This window comes from Neofelis nebulosa, chromosome 12 (assembly GCF_028018385.1).
Source record: "Neofelis nebulosa isolate mNeoNeb1 chromosome 12, mNeoNeb1.pri, whole genome shotgun sequence".
Lineage (NCBI taxonomy): Eukaryota > Metazoa > Chordata > Mammalia > Carnivora > Felidae > Neofelis > Neofelis nebulosa.
This window is the reverse complement of record NC_080793.1, coordinates 4,144,469-4,161,758: the sequence shown is the minus strand read 5'-3', so window position 1 is coordinate 4,161,758 and position 17,290 is coordinate 4,144,469. Positions and strand designations below refer to the sequence as shown.

Below are 17,290 nucleotides of genomic sequence, written 5' to 3'. Positions count from 1 at the left end.
TCAGAACCATCGCAGCAACTTAATACCACGACCGAAGCTAAGTTTTTTATTTCGTTCCTACTTCTGATTCTACCTCGGGTTTCGGCTAAGACGACGCCTATGTTTCAAATCATTGATCAAAAGAGTAGGTGAACGATTTTCGGAAAAAGCACTGAAAACATACCATTTCCCTCTTGACGCTCCCTTCAATGTCTAGAAGTTAGTATAGCTTCTTAGGTCACAGGACCACGGGTTCAACACCTCATTTCAACCAGGGACCGCTTCTCAATTTTTCGTACAAACTCCTCGCCCTAGGGGTCTGTCACACTCGAATGCCAGCGGTCACAGGGAAAAGGCCCCGGGCGGGGGGCAAGCGGGTAAACCGTGCACCCTCCGAAGACTCAGTGCCTCCTGGTGCTGGAGATGCCGCCTCACCCTTCCGTACAAAAAAGCAGCTCATTCTCCAGGCGTCACTACCCACATTTACCATTGTTCTTTTCTCTCCGCTTGGGTCTCTAAAGGTGTATTTTTAAAAACAAAACCAGTTATCATTTAGGAGACAGGAAGTGCACACCTTTTACAAACATCACTGAATACAGTCCTTATATTGGTATCACGCAATTGGTTCCTCTGTCCCCATCTTACAGGGAGAGAAACAGCGATCAAGACATTTGCTTGGGGCTGCTAAGCTGGCAAGAAGCAAAACCAAAAGAGAACTGAAATTCAAACCCAGATCTGCTTGACGGTAAAGCCCTAAGCCCTTAAATGTGACACGAAGCTAACTTGTGGTTTTGACCCTCACAACAATTCTGCGAGGTCAGCAGATACCCTCTTTTACAAATGACAATATGGATACTCAAGAACAGGTAACTTTGCCAAGGTCACATGGTGAAGCAGAACTCAGATGGCTCAACTCCCAGACCAACGACTGTCTCTGTCCTCTGCCACCACGTTGCCTCCTCCTGGGCCTGTCCTGGAGTGAGCTGGAGTGGCCGCTCCCCAGCGTCACCGTCGACGGAAACCACCCGGGATGCCTATTAGAGATGCAGCCTCCTGGGCCCATTCCAGAACTGAATTTGGGGTTTACGAACCTGCATTTTAATAAGCACGCTGGCAGGAAACACTACGCTAAAGAAAATTTCCACTGAAGAGTTAAGTCCCCCTTCGGTAAGGATGTCAAATTTAAAGTACCAGTGACCCCAGAACTGGTGAGTACTTCCTGTCACCTCTGCTCTCATTTAATTACAACCTGGCAGTAGTCACCGATTTGCCTCTGGGCAAATCAGAAGTTCATGAGCCCAAAAAATCACTTAAAATGTCTACATGCAGGGGCGCCGGGGTGGCTCAGTCGGTTAAGCGTCTGAGTCTGGATTTCGGCTCAAGTCATGATCAAATGGTTCATGGGCTCAACCCCCGCGTCGGGCTCTGCGTGGACAGCATGGAGCCTGTTTGCAATTCTGTCTCTCCTTCTCTCTCTGCCCCTCCCCTGCTTGCACATGCGCACTCTCCCTCTCTCTCAAAATAAATAAACAAACATTTTAAAAATGTCTACATGCATTTTCGATAGCTAATCATGATGCAGGAAGTTGCTGGCTCACAGCTGTAAATGTAAATCTTATAGGTAAATCACAAAGAAGTCCATTTCAAAGGGCTTACAACTAGTAAGATTTTCTTGTAATAGAGTTCAAGGCTGAAAACAGAAACAAATTTCACCTTGTGAGTGAGATTAAATTGAATTTAAAAGTGAGGAAAATATCAACCTGTCAGGGTTTATTGTCCACTGAGAGAACTGAATGAGAGAACGTACGCACACACTTGGCACAAATAAACACTCCCTGAGTAGTGACCACATATCTCAAAAAGAAAACTAGTAAAAATCTTGGGGCCATCATTTTCAAGGTGACTTTTTAAGAGCACATTTATCTGGCTCGCCCTCACATTCACTCCTACTCCAGGTAAACCACAAATGAGCCCTCAGATTTAAAAGCATTTTTGTCCCCAAGTTTGGTTCTGTTCCAATAACACTGCGACTTACCTAGTCTCAGTATAGTGAGGCTCTGAGTTTGTATTTTGTATATTCAGAAGACAGTAACGTCAGAGCTGGTCCCCCAAATCCAGGCAGCCCAGAACACAGAGCGCCAGGAGTTCAACTCCAAAGAAAGATGGCGCTCATCCAGTCAACTTGGCCATACCCTGGGCTGGCCAGCCTGGGCTACCTCGCTTGCTTTTCAGTTTGCAAATGTCATGTTAGGGGTCAAAGTCTTATCTCTGGAGCCTGTTCCTTCCAGATACTTTACAGAAAGCACAAATAAGGTTTCATTGTAAAACACATGAGTATATTTTTGGCAATAAGCTTTTCTCTTTGGTTCTAACATTCTTTCAACCATATTTTTTTAATTCCCCAGAAAAAATATAAGTCTTGGGTTTCATGGGAGGTTCTTCATTTAAGTGTCCCAAGTTCAAGGATTCTGACGTTCAAAAAAGCCCTCCCAAGAGTTTGTTTAATCATGAGCTTTTGAAATCAGTCCCGTGATTAGCGTATCTCTTTTAAAACTCATTCAGATATTTCTCGAGGGGCTAAGTGCAGGGTGCTGAGTAGGAAAGACAGACTTAGCACATGCAACGGAGAATTAAATGCGGGAGAAGGAAGTGGACGGGGTTCAGTGTGTGCACAGGGTGGGGAAGGGGCCAGCTCAGCCTGTAAGCAGTAGGGGCAGGTGAGGCCCACACGTGTTAGACACACTTTCCAGTCTGGGGAAGATGGACTGGAAAAGTCACCCGAAGGTTAACACCACAGGCACCGGAAGCATCAACTTACAGCTGTGAAAGTCTCTCTTCCATTCTGGAAATAACCGAGTACAAAAAACAGGAGTCACGAGAAGCTGAAAGTCAAGACCTAGGTTAATACATTTCTGTAACCTACATGCCAAAGCGGTATTCCACTTAGTGTGATCATCACTGGCCGCGTGCCACAGCACAGTGCTACAGACAATGCTACTCGCATTAGGGAGCGATGACTTTCAACAGCCACTCCCCATGCCAAAACCTGTCACTCTGTCAGTCTTCTGGACCTCAGGAATACGCACGGCCATCGGTCTGAAGCCAACATCAAGGTGACATCCTCGACTCCTCCACTGGCTCTCGTCCTCCCCTCGGATCTGTCAGCAAACCCACGATTTTGCTGTCCCTTCGTGGCTCCCGTCCAAGCCCCATCACCCTCCGTGCTACTCCTCCTGCCTATATTCCTGCTCCCCTTCCAATGCAGCTGCCCCCAAACAACCACAGAAGACTCTGAAATGGGGAAATCAGAATCCATCACCTGTTTAGGTCCATGCAATGGCTTCCCGTGGAGACAAGAAGAGCCGAACCCACGAGTGGCCGGACGGCTCCCTGTGCTCCGGCCGGTTGTGAGCCCTCAGCCGCCGTCTGCCTCCTCTTGCTCCACTCTGCCTCGTCATTTCTCTGCTCTGGTCCCCGTCTCCCAAAACCCAGGAAAACTGGTGCTCCTGCCGGTGCCCCTATCCCTGGGATGCTCCTCCCCCAGATCCTTGCATGGCTGACTGTCACTGAGGTCTCTACTCAAAATGTCACCATCTCAGAGAGGTCTCCCCTGAGCACCCAACTGAAAGCAACAGGGGGGTTGTTAGTGACCGCCCTTGACTCCACCAAGCTTAAACTTTACAACCGGTCATCAGATTCGATCACACAGGATACTTAGTACGATCTCAACTCGCATGGAAGATAGGGAGTCACCCAAGTTTAACTTTAGTCTCTATATTTGGCCAATATCTGGCTTTGGCCTTGGTCTTTGGAACCTCTGAAACTTGAACTGCCTACTTCAGCAGCATTTCTGGCATCCCTGACTGTGTGTGATCAATAGCTACGTGTTCATGTCGTAACCATTATATCTAATCTACACGATGTCTATAATGTGGACAAGGCGTGCACTTAGAATTACTGTTAGAAATCTGAATATTCACTCTTTTTTTTTTTTTTTTTTTTTTTTTTTTTACGTTTTTTATTTATTTTTGGGACAGAGAGAGACAGAGCATGAACGGGGAAGGGGCAGAGAGAGAGGGAGACACACAGAATTGGAAACAGGCTCCAGGCTCCGAGCCATCAGCCCAGAGCCTGACGCGGGGCTCGAACTCACAGACCGCGAGATCGTGACCTGGCTGAAGTCGGACGCTTAACCGACTGCGCCACCCAGGCGCCCCAGAATATTCACTCTTAAATAAAGGTAAAACACTCTAGCTGTAACATCCAAGCTCAGCGTTTCACAGTTTCATTACAAACGTATATTTATTATAAAAATAAAAGCTTTAGTTGATGAACATGGCTTTTTTTTTGAAGATTTTTTTTTAATGTTTATTTATTTCTGAGACAGAGAGAGACAGAGCATGAGTGGGGGAGGGGCGGGGGGGGGCACACAGAATCTGAAGAAGGCTCCAGGCTCTGAGCTATCAGCACAGAGCCCGACGCGGGGCTCAAACTCACAGACTGCGAGATCATGACCTGAGCCGAAGCCGGACGCTCAACCGACTGAGCCACCCAGGTGCCCCTGAAGATTTTTTTAAAATGTTTACTTACTTTTGAGAGAGCACAAGCAGGGGAGGGGCAGAGAGAAAGGGACAAAAGATCCGAAAGGGGCTCTGCGCTGACAGGCTGACAGCAGCAAACCCAATGTGGGGCTTGAACTCACGAACTGTGAGATCACGGCCTGAGCTAAAGCCGAATGCTCAACCAACTGAGCCACCCAGGCACCCCTGAACGTGACTTTTATGTTCAAAAACAATCAAGAACTGGGGCGCCTGGGTGGCTCAGTCGGTTGGGCGTCCAACTTCAGCTCAGGTCACGATCTCGCGGTTTGCGAGTTCGAGCCCCGCATCGGGCTCTGGGCTGATGGCTCGGAGCCTGGAGCCTGCTTCCGATTCTACGTCTCCCTCTCTCTCTGCCCCTCCCCCGTTCATGATGTGTTTCTCTCTGTCTCAAAAATAAATAAACGTTAAAAAAAAAAAAAATTAAAAAAAAAAAATCAAGAACTTTCAAATGGTTAAATATGTTAACTAATAATACGAATATTAAGGAGATAGATTACATAGATACCTTTACAAATAACAGCAATTATTCTTTGAGCCAAATGTTTATAAAATTTTTAATAATAGATGGCTAAACAGAAATTAAATTGCATTTTAATTCTACATTTTACAGAATTGTCTTATAGCACTTATTACAAACAAAATAAGCTTTTAAAGCTGCATTTAATTTATAGTCTTAATTAGTAGTCTTTCAAGAAAAGTAATATTTGGGAATACTTCACATCTTGCAAGGATGAATGAAAAATGTCAACCTGTCACCTCAGTTGTAAGACACGAAAAAATCCAAAAATCACAGACAACAACATCCCTGAGAAATCATCTTCAAGCCAAATATAAGGACTATAAATAGTATAAAGAAAACAGTGTTAAGAAGAAACTGAAATCCCCTAGCACATTTTATACTCACTAATCAAATTTCAAAGCGGACTTTACAAAAGTGCTTTAGGAAGACAAGGGCTTGTGGTTCTGTGTCTACGAAGGCCAAAAGATAAACGAAAAAGCTTGTCAAGATGGTGGCTACAGATTGCCAACGATTTTTAGTAGCTGAAGACAAAGGATCTGTGAGGCTTGCCCAAGCTGTGATCCCAAGATACAGGTTCCTCCTAGAAAACAATCTTCCGCAAACTTTCCTGAACTACGTTCCGCTTTGTCCAAAAAGGTTCGTGATGGGCTGACGGTAGTGGCTGAATGCGGCGTCCCGCATGCAACGCGGCGACCGCAGTAGCAATCTAACTGCAGGTCCTGAGGAAGTCATCTTCCTACACGAGAACTCCAAACTTTACAAACCTAGCTACTAAAATGTCACGCAACTGCAATACTAAATTTGCGACTTACGAGGCGTGTTACTCAGCTCGGGCCCCAACCGTATGAACACCACCGCTTGACAATGGGTTCGAATTCATATTCCGCGGACTCGTGAAGAAGGGCGAGTGCGAAGAACACGCAAAAACACGGAGAATGAAGTCACACTCCGAAAGCTCCCCCTACTTGTGAGAGAAGGACACTTCCGCCCTGTTGTGGGTCCACAATCTGTACGAAATTCCTCTTTGTGAACAGACATCAGTCTTGAAGGCAAGAAATCCCCACTTTATTTCACAATTCCTGTGATGTAAGGTGAGGCGGACGATGACAGGACATAGTAATTGGCAACAAGTGAGCCATCAAGCGAACCCCATCAGCTACACACAGAGAGAGACAGCAACAAACACCTCCCCATCTTCCCCACATCTTCCCACAGACGCACACAGTGCTGTTGTACTGGGCGCTCTTGCTGGTAAACTCAAAATTACAGCTCAGTGATACAAGTAACGTCACTAAGACCAAATTCGCATCCGCAAAAGTGCCAAAGCCTCACTATTTATGAAGGGTATATTCTAGGACTTTGAAAATCCTCCAGTCCTAGAGACCACCACGTCCTATAGTTCATCTCCGAACACTAATTAAGACGATTAATAAGTAAAGCCATGTGAAGACGTAAATGCTAATTCACCAGTTCGAGGGTTCTCAGCGCAGGATGTACATTAGAATCACCTGGACAGTTCACAAAATCCGGATGCCCAGGCCCCACTCCAGAGCAGGTGAAGGGGTGGGGTCGAGAGACCACGTGGATTCCCAAGGCACAGCCAGGGTCGAGAACCTCTGTGTCAGTCAAATGACTCGCCCCAACACAATGGCTTCAGTTTAATCAATTCAATGTAGTGGTTGAAACCAAGCTTCGCTGCTAAGATGACCTGATCTGAGTCAACAGGTCCCCCGAGGAGCAGCTAAACAACCTTAGGAAAAGCAGATAATATCTCAGAGCCTCGTTCCTCATCTGCAAAATGAGGATACACCAAAAGTGTGGCTGTGAAAAAGAAAATAAGTAACACGCATAAAGCACTTAACGCAGTGCCTGGCACTGAATAAGCCATTAATAAACCACGGGTAGTTTGACAAATCATCTCATGCCACAGGAGGACCAGTACCTAGCTAGTAGCTTAACCCAGAACCGTTCAGTCCTGAATGCAAAGAAACAAGTACACGTCTACACAGTCACGCCGGTGAGCGATTCCCTTCCATCTCCCCCAACCACTGGACTGAGTTGATACCTTACCTGTTCTGGGGACAATTGGTGCTTCGGCTTCCAGTGCTGTCAACCTGGTGTCTTTCATGGTCACTGAAGGGAAAAAACACACATATGTGGACAACAATCTTACGGTGAACTGAAAACCAGATGCAACGAGGGGGAGGTTAGGGCTCATCTGGTCCGAGCTGCTTCCTGCCCTAGCCCTGACAGGTGGCCATCTGGTTTCCACCGGAACGAATATTTACAATCACTGGGCGCACGTGCCCCTCTCTCCCTGTCTACATTTCTGAACAGCTGGTTGCTGGAAAATCCTTTATATTGTGCTGAACTTGTAATCTCTGTCTTCTGTTAGCTGTTTATTCGAGCTATAAACAAATGGGCAGGATGGGTCCTAGAATCACACGATTCCAAGTTGCAATCCAAGCTCTGCCAGGTTATCAGCTGGGTCACTCCTGGCTGCTTATCTTAGCTTCCTAACATCTAGCCTTGTTACCTCATCTGGAAAGTGAGAACTGCGGCCTCTACCTCAGGAGGCTGCCTGGGGGGTTACACGGGGTGGAGCCCTGGCACAGCGCGGGGCAGAGTCATCACTCACACGGCCCGGGGACTCAGGCCACAAGAGCAGGAACAGGGCCAGGCGCAGAGCACCCAGCGGGCCTACACCTCCTCATCGCCTGCCATGGCCCCCTCCCGCCCTACAGCCCACCCCCCCGCCCCGGCCCCCAAGCTAAGCATTCACCCTTAAAATGTCAGCTTATACATCTGCCCCATCAGAGAAGGCTTCCCTCCCCTCCGCTCCCGTGCCCCAGACTAGGTCAGGTCCCCTGTTATATCTGCTTAGCAGCCTATATTTCTTTGTGTCACTTGCACAACCCAATTAAATAAGCGTAATTAGTTACTGAACATGACTCCCTCACTAGAAGAGAAGTTGCATCCAGGGAGGGGCAGGAGCTCAGTCAGTAGCATATCTCTAGCGGCTACCACGGTCTCTGGTATGGTTGACTAAAGGGTAGGACTTAAAATATTTCTTAAATAAATGCACAAGGCTGAATTCTGCCTTCGAAACAGCACAACCTAAACCTCACCCTTCCACGTGAAGCATAAAATACTTGTGAACAGCTATCCTTTTTCTACTTTCTTCCCCTTTTTAACAAAACTTTCTGTCTTGGCAATTATCTCATATTAAATAACCACATAAAATAGGCATATACGTGTGTGCGTACATATTCCAAAGTGTTTTTTTTTTAAAAACATTAATTTATTTTTGAGAGGCAGAGAGAGACAGAGCACAAGCAGGGGAGGGAAAGAGAGAGGGGGAGACACAGACTCTGAAGCAGGCTCCAGGCTCTGAGCCATCAGCACAGAGCCTGACACGGGGCTCGAACCCACCAACCGTGAGATCATGGCCCGAGCCGAAGTCGGACGCTCAACCGACTGAGCCCCCCAGGCGCCCCTATCCCAAAGTGTTTTAAAATGTGGGCCCTTCGAACTAGACGTAGGTACAGTGTAATCATGAGCCGGCAGCCCCATGAGGAGCAGGGATTACCTGTCTGGTCCCCCAGTGGGCACCCCGGGCCTACTGCAGGATCTGGCAGAGAAGAGGCAAATATACCCTGTTCAGGTCAGCAAAGATTTCACCACCTTCCCCGGTAGCCATTGCAGGGTGGGAAATAGAGCGAGAAAGCTGAGCCGCACACACTGCGCACGACGCCCCGTCAGCGGGCGTGCGAAAGCCCTTTGCTGGACTGTGACGTCGAAGTCGAGCTGGTGGATGGGGCACTCTCTAACAAGTAACAGCTCTTGCCCCAGACGACCGGGTAATTACATTTCCTTGTGGAGCACACTCTAGGCATGAAAATCCAACGGTCCTCGGTGGCATCGGGCAAGCGTGTGCACTTTCAAAACGGCCAGCCAAATCATTCAGACGGGGAGTGCCTGCCTGGCCACAGTCACTCAGTCAAGTAAAGAACCAGAATTAAAACACAGAAGCCTCTACTATTCCGCATCTTAAAACCAGCTGTAGTCCAGTGAGTCATACAGACTTCCTCTTACAACTAATCCTAGTTGGACCTTTTACCTGCCTGAAAAGGAGTATCCCAGGAAGGGTGAAATTGGGATATGCACAAGATGAGACCTCGTAGCCTGCCCAGCCAAGATCGCCACCTTAGACAAAGGGACTGGCACAGGAAATCAGAATGTGTTTTGTCCAATGCTCAGCATGAAGACTTCTTAAATTCTTTATCACTAGGCCAAAAAACGGCTCATCGTAACAAACTGTCATCAATCTAATGTCGACAAGTCAAAGGCGACCTGCCGTTATTTATATTTTTAACTGCTTATTGACTTATCCATTTATATTTAAATCCTGTCCTATGGAGGTACTGCTAGGTAACATCATCCTCGTCAGGCAAGTGCAATGTGGCCTGTGAACTCCCTGATCGGAGGTGAGGAATGTTGAAGACCCTCTTTAAAGCTGTGGATGGAAACACCTTCAGAGCACAACAGGGTCAAGTCACGTTCTTAATCTTCAAGAGCCAAATCAAAAAAGAAACATGCCCCCAGATCTAGATGTTTCCTCTTTCGTATCTGACTCAAAAGACACATTCTCACCTAGAGATGGAACTTCCTACAAGCAGTCTTTTTGAATGAATGAATGAATGAATGAATGAATAAAGGGTAAGTCTGAGGAAGAAGAGGGCTCTGTGCTTTTAGTATTCTGAGATTAAACAGAAAGAGCTCAGGTCAATTTGTTTCCATAATTCACCTTAATTTCATTCTTAAGGTGTTTACAGAGAGATGGCTTATATACTTAGGATTACACTCAAACTCCAGCTTAACAGGCACGTACAGCTGCCATCAGCAGAACCCTACACACCTTTTTTCACATCCCTCTGTCCTGGGCAAGGTGCATTACACGCTGTGAGACAGCTAAGAGCTATGCATCCCTTTATGAAATACCTAAAATGCCTTTAGAAAGTATTTTATCTGAAAACATCAGTCGAGTATTCAGACTTCTGGCACACCATGCCAAGGCATCAGGCGTGTGGCCTTCTATCCCACGATGCCTTAGAACTGCAAATCCCATCAAATAGGTACCTGCATAACATACCGCCTGAGACGATTTTATACATGCTTGTCTATGAGGTAAAAATGAAGGCAGGTGTCTTGTCACCATAACTTGCTTCCCATGCTCAAGTCTTTCATCTAAAAAATTCAAAGACAATGCAGATACGGGTTCAGGCACAGACGGACTATTTTACAGGACAGGCAGATCAGAACCATCACTGCATTATGTTAATAATGAAGATAACAGCAATAACAATACGCTGGTACACCACTGCGTTCAGCGCTGGCTCGGTAACAGTCTCGGGTGATTTCCTCAAGCAATCTTCTACCAAGTGAACAAAGCTGCCTTCAGCACAAATGCATCCAAAAAGGGTAAGATACTAGCTGCCATTCCCTCTTCCCACGACACACAGGAAGGAGGAGAAGGGGTTAGGAGACACCACCCCGCATGTGAGCGTGAAGCACCTGATGGAGAAACCTGCCAAAACGTGTAGTTGTGGCTGACTTCCCCGCCCTCGCAGCTGCACACCCTCTCAAGGTCACATGAACCGGGCCAGGGGAGCTCCAGATTTGCCATTCAGAATTTTTGCCATTAGGGACCTGGAAGGACAACTTGCTGAAGCTTATGCCCCATTTCAAAGGTGAGTCTTGTAGAACTTGCCTGTAGGGATGGAGCTTGGTCTCAGTAAGATAAATCTCTTCTATAAATAATAATGTTTCTTTCAGCCTGAATCAAAATTATTTACCAAGAAAACACACATCAGACAAGTATCATGCATGTTTCAAACAGCCACTCTACCGAGCTTCCCCTAAAAGAAATCTGAGCAAACTGCAAGATTTCATTAAGTTTCAAGTTCCTAGGACTAAAACAGAAATACCCCAGGAGAATCAAAGGGCACAGGCTTTGACACTTCAGGATAGTGGTTCTCAAATGTGGTCCCAGCAACAGCAGCATCACCTGGGGCTTTGTTAGAAATGCAGACCCCTGGGCCTTGTGCCACACCTCTGAATCAGGAACTGTGAGGGTGGGGTCTTCTGGGGGATTCTGATGCCCTTATTAAAGGTGAGAACCACTGGCCCAGGAAGCAGAAGGATGAAGCAAAAAAACACTAAAAATATAAATTTGGGGGCGCCTACGTGGCTCAGTTGGTTAAGCGTCCTACTTCGGCTCAGGTCATGATCTCGCAGTCTGTGAGTTCAAGCCCCACGTCAGGTTCTGTGCTGACAGCTCAGAGCCTAGAGCCTGCTTCAGATCCTGTGTCTGTCTGTCTGTCTGTCTGTCTGTCTCTCTCTCTGCCCCTCTCCTGCTCACACACACTCTCTCTCTCAAAAATAAACATTAAAGGGGTGCCTGGGTGGCTCAGTTGGTTAAGTGTCCCACTTCGGCTCAGGTCATGATCTCGCGGTTTGTGAGTTCGAGCCCCGCATCGGGCTCTGTGCTGCAGCTCAGAGCCTGGAGCCTGCTTCGGATTCTGTGTCCCCCTCTCTCTCCGCCCCACCCCTGCTTGTGCTCTGTCTCTCTCTGTCCTTCAGAAATGAATGAACATAAAAAAAAATTTTTAATAAATAAAAAAAAAACATTTAAAAAGCCACAAAAATACACATATGTATTTAATATATAATTTTAAAAATAATTTGAGGTTCAAAGGGAAAAAAATACATAGTGCCTAAACCTTGGAAAAAAGCCCAGTGGAATTCTGCCAGGTGCTAAAGGTACCAGCACAGACTGAACTCCAAGCCTGACAAGCACTTAGCAAGTTACATACCTGAGATCTCCACTTCTAATTTTTTTTAATGTGGCATTCAAGTCGAATTCCCTGACAAGTGTAAAGAATCATTCAATGTAGAAGTTTAACAAGATGATGTACAACCCAAACAGTACACAGGTCCACCTCTGAAAGGCTTGGGCCTTTCCCACCTACTGGTTTAAAAACAAAAAAAAAGTTTTTAATAAAGCCCAAGTCCATTTTTAAGAGGAATAATCTGTCTAGAATAAGCAGCTGGGCTGCAAGCTGGGTCTATAAAGTTCCTGATTGGATCTGTATGAATTGTTTGGTGGTGACAGGACAGGAAGGGATATTTGGTCCAAAGCTTCCAGCAGATTTTCAGAGGGGAACTGAGGTGCCCCAAAAGTTAAGAACCACTAACTTATGAATGAGTTTATGAGATTAGCAGTTCGTGTCATTTATCAAAGCGAAAGATGAAATGTTTGGGCTCCGAAGGCAACCAACAGGGTTCAAATCCCAGTTGAGAAGCTGTGAAAGTGACCTTAGGCCTCAGTTTCCCCATCTTCCTCACCTGTCTCTTAAGACTGTGGGAAGAGTTAACGGGGATCATGCATGTAAAATAGCACCGTGTCAGGCACATAAGTACTCAATAAATACAAACCTGATTATAACAATATTACTACTAAATGAAACGTATTGCCGGGTACATGAAGCTTCAGTCTACCCATGTAACAACTTGTATGTGCAACATTGATAAAACCATTCTATAACTCGAAATGGATACACTTCATGTTTGCTGCTGTGCTCCGTGAACTATTCAAAGTAGCACTGGTCTTAATGCAGACATTAAGGTCACTGTATCTGTTCTTTCTTATCACCCCCTACTGAGCCTGCCATCACCAACAGAAAGGCAAAACTGTCCCCGGTTACTCAAATAATGCTTCGTGGTCTCTCCTACCATTATCTTTACTTTATAAAGTGACCTGTGAATTCTAGGCCAGTCACTACCAGGCCCTGTTTCGCATCAAAGCTGGGGTTTTAAGGCACTTTACTCATTAGATGACAATCTGAATTCATTCAACCTTAAAAAGTTTTCTGTTACCTTTTGCTGGTTCCCAGGACAGAACAAAAGTTAGCACTGCACAAGGGACAAGAAGAAACTGGCGAGGTCCTAAGATCATATATCTTTAATATAAAAATTATATAAATTATATAAAAAATTATATATATAAAATATATATATATAAAATATATATATATAAAAAATTATATATATATAAAATATAAAAATATATATATATATTTTTATTCTCCCCCCCAAAAACAGAGACATTAGATATTAAATGACTAACTTCTAGTAACTATAGGCTTCAAAAGTAAACCAGAAAAAGGATAATCTCAAATTGCTGATGGCAGACCTCTTTCAGACCAATTTAAATGGCCAAAAATGAGGAGTATTGTCAAGCAAACTAAATTATACTAAACACAGGGGGGGAATCTCAAGTGTGAGTATATGTTAATTATACACACATATATTTTTAAAGCAAAAAGCTACAGGTTTGAATGTTACTGAGTATACTTTGCTTTCATGCTTAAGCTCAGCTCCTCACATGACAAACAAAACTAATATAAATAAAACCAATCTCTCAAAGAGAGATTTATAATGTGAAGAATTTACAGGGGGTTACCTCTTAAAGCATCATGTAATACAAAAGAAAGGATACAGAAGTCATCACTCACTGGGTCGGGCTAAGGGTCACCAATGCGCTTAGTTATTTTTAAATTTTTAATGTTTAATTATTTTTGAGAGATACAAACACAGAGCACAAGCGGGGGACGAGCAGAGAGAGAGGGAGACACAGAATCCAGAGCAGGCTCCAGGCTCCGAGCTGTCAGCGCAGAGCCCGACGCGGGGCTGGAACTCATGAACCGCGAGATCATGACCTGAGCCGAAGTTGGACGCTTAACCGACTGAGCCACTCAGGCGCCCCAATGTGCTTAGTTATTATAAAGCCGTTAACACTTTGAGTCAATCAACTGAGTCAGAATGTTTAACTGAAGCCCCGGGAGGACTTGAAATCCCAGAAATTCAGACTTAGAAACACTCTAATTCACAAGCCAACTCTCTTACTTCACAGACGAAGAAGCTTAAGCTTAGAGAACTTCGATGGCTTGTTAAAAGTCAAGAGCTATCTGATTTTTAGCAAAGGCCTAAAACAGTTGATGCATCGCTGTACTTGGTTCCTCTGCATCCAAGAGTATACCGTTAATTCCAGGAAAAGCTAGTCCACTGTGGCTCTGGAACCTGGAAAAGAACATACCTGTACCCTAACAAATGGTGAAAGAAGGACAGAGCTACGGGATCAAGTCAACTGTAATTCAGAGCCCAAAACTCACCCAGCACTACACACCCACCGAAGGGTAGAAACTATCTTAGGAAATGCCTTTGCAATAAATTATACATCAAAGGAAAAATAGCCAAATTGATACTCGAAGCCACTGGTCCTCAACGTCTGGCGTACATCAGAATCACCTACAACTGCCTCCAAAATATATACCCAGGGTATCCTTGGAGACCAAGCATGTGGGCCCGTGTACTATGGGGCTGGACATCTGTGCATGGAGGTTCTGATGAACACGACTGCTTGAGATCGCTTGTTCCCGGCGATTTTGTGATTCCGTAAACATTACACAGACAGGTATGTCTTTGATTTGCCCTGGGAAGACTGTTCAGTTTCGGCCCACAAATGACACCAAGCATGCACAAAACGCATCGGATTACGCCGCAACAGTAGCCGTGTGACATGCCCTCACTCTTAACCCAGGGAGGAAGGGTACAAGCGAGTCACAGGATCCGAGACACTCCAAGTCAGTGAAGCGGGGTACTGAAGGCCTGTAGCCGCCCAAGAGTCTGTCTAACTAGGAATTTAGAAACACATGAAGCCCTCAGGACACGAGGAAACGCACAAAGTGAAGAAAGCTTCCATCATCCACCTTTCCAGGCACCTGATGGAAGAGGGTTTTAGGTAAGATATTAACTTTAGTAAGAGGATATTTTCATTTTACATCGTCTATAAATTGCCCTTAAGTTTACACCAGGTGGTTAGGGGAAGACTTCGCTGCTCCCCAGGGCAATAGCGGAGAATGTTTCAGTGTTTCTGAGGGGCTTCATTTGCCTGATGCACGACTGTTACAGGTACATTTCCCTACACAACCCTAAATCAGCCCTCCCATTTGCATACTCCAGGTTTACTCAGGAATGTTCAACTTCAGAATCACAGGTGGCTGCTCGGCAAATCAAGGGCTCCCCGAAGACTCGGTTTTATAAATGCTTCCTGAAATTTACAGCCCCGCCTCGCCGGCCGGTTTGAATTCCGATGACTCCAAGCGGATCCCGAAATTGTAAATCAAAGCATCTCAGAAGAGTATTATTCTATTTTAGTACTTTTACAGCTTACTCTATGCAAAGCGAAGTGCTATTTCCAGGCTATTAACACAAAACAAAACAACAACAACAAAAAAAAAAACAGCAAGGATTTTAGTAGGACTTGTTTCTGCAGTAAACGTGTCCTTTTATAAAAACATCCCACACTTGCCGGCCTAACTTAGACTAACGTGTTGACAAGCACAAGGGCTGCGTCCCTAACAAAGCTCAGGTGTAGGAGCCCCTGTGGCTGTTGGAGCCCCCACAGCTGGACACAACGCACCCCCCTTCAACGTGAGACGCGCACGCACAGGCACCTGCGCACAAACTCTGGCCGATCGGTTCCAGCCCCTCAATTAGAACGACAGGCCGGCTTCGGTCAAGCGACGTACAAACGGACGAAGCGGGAGCAGCAACGAGGCCAGGAGCACCGGCCTGGGGCCCACAGCGCCACGCCCTGGGGACGGGACCCTGGGCCACCAGCCCTGATCTCTCCGGGCCTGTTTCCTCCCCTGGGAAATGGAGGCGTCAGCAGCGGCCGCCTCTCCCCTTCGTCGCAGGGACAGCAGGAGGGAGAAGGCGACCGCCGGGCACCGACGCGCCCCGGGAGCGCCCCCCCCAACGCGAGCGCTGGCTCTCAACGGGCGCGCCGCGCCCCCTCCCACGCTGCCGCCCGGCCCCCGAGTCCAAAACACGCGGAGCACAACTCTCTCGCAGGGAGCACCAAGCGCTTTAATCCTCCGAGGTCTCTCGGGCCGCGGGCTCGTCGTCTTCCAGTTCCGCGAACGAATGAATGAGCGTCTAGCAGCGGCTCCGCAAGCAGCTGGCTGTCGCCTAGGGTCCGCCTCGGCCGACTGGAAGTGACTGTCTCTGACCGTCAATTAGGCACCCGCGAGCACACGCGGAGCGAGGCACCCCAGTCCCGCAAATTCCAGCGGACGCGCCCGGAGTCCAGGCGGGTCCCCGAAGCCCACGGGCTGCCTCCATTCATTCTCCGCCCCACCGCCGGCCCCCCTCCGGAAGCCCCGGCACCAGCCGCCCTCCCCCACCGGCCCTGCCCCTCCGGCCGGGGGCGGGGGGGGGTCTCTCCCCTGCCCTCCGCACCCCGCGGGAGCCTGTCACCCCGCCAAGCGAGGGGCTGGCGAAGGGGCCCGCCTCACCCCTGCCCTCGGCCCCGCGCCCCGGGGGTGCAGCCGTCCCCTCGGCCGCCGAGGAGGGGCGAGGTGCTGGTCCGGCCCGCCTCTCCTCCCCGGGGACTCGCCAGCTCTGCGGGGCCCCGCCAGAGGTAGCACGTAATCAGAGGGAGGGGACAGCCCTCCGGACACCCCTTCCCGGGCTTCCCTCTCCGGCAAGGGAGCCCCTTGCCCCAGCCCCTCGGGGCCCCCCCCCGACCGGGGTCGTGGTGCCAGGGGTGCCCCGAGAAGCCCCCGTGGAAAGGAGGGGGGCGACACCCCCATACTCACCCACCGTCTCCTCCCCCTCAGCTGTTTACCTCACAGTTCCTCCAGCCTACAGGGCGCCGCCATCTTGGACGTACAGCACCTCCCCCGTCGTGAAAGGCCCACGGCCGCTGCGGCCTCCGCCACGAAAAAGAGTGCCCGGCTGGGCCTCACCTCTCCCTCGACCCCAGCGGCAGATGACCGCGGCCGGCAGCCCCGTTGGACGGAAGAGGCCGTCCTGCTCATTACCGGTGGTGAGAACCAGCCGAGAAAGAACCCAGGAGAGTTTGTAAGGTGGGGGGGGGGGGGGGAGGGGGGGCGGGGACGGGCGGAAGGATCCCGAAAGGAGGCCGCTGAGAGATCTTGTGACTCTGAAGGAGGCGAAAAGAAGGGCCGGCGCGGCGGGAGGAGCCACGCGAGGGAGCGAGGGGCGGGGCGGAGGTCACGTGCTCGGGCGGGCGGGAGGGGCCGTGCAAGAGGCGTAAACAAGG

The 17,290-nt window shown here is 48.0% G+C and overlaps 1 protein-coding gene across 15 annotated transcripts in view; it reads right to left on the bottom strand.

The window, feature by feature from the left end:
• Nucleotides 1-17,034, bottom strand: part of TSC1 (TSC complex subunit 1) — a 50,742-nt gene extending 33,708 nt beyond the window's left edge. The window contains exons 1-5 of one of the 15 annotated variants that reach the window (XM_058693681.1): nt 16,824-17,033; nt 7,171-7,233; nt 5,485-5,549; nt 2,798-2,821; nt 2,015-2,270 (exon numbers count right to left, since the gene is read on the bottom strand). The gene's annotated coding sequence lies outside the window, so the exon portion shown is untranslated. The other 14 variants (XM_058693684.1, XM_058693686.1, XM_058693682.1 and 11 more) reach the window with 14 other exon arrangements.
• Between the last annotated feature and the right edge of the window lie 256 nt (nt 17,035-17,290).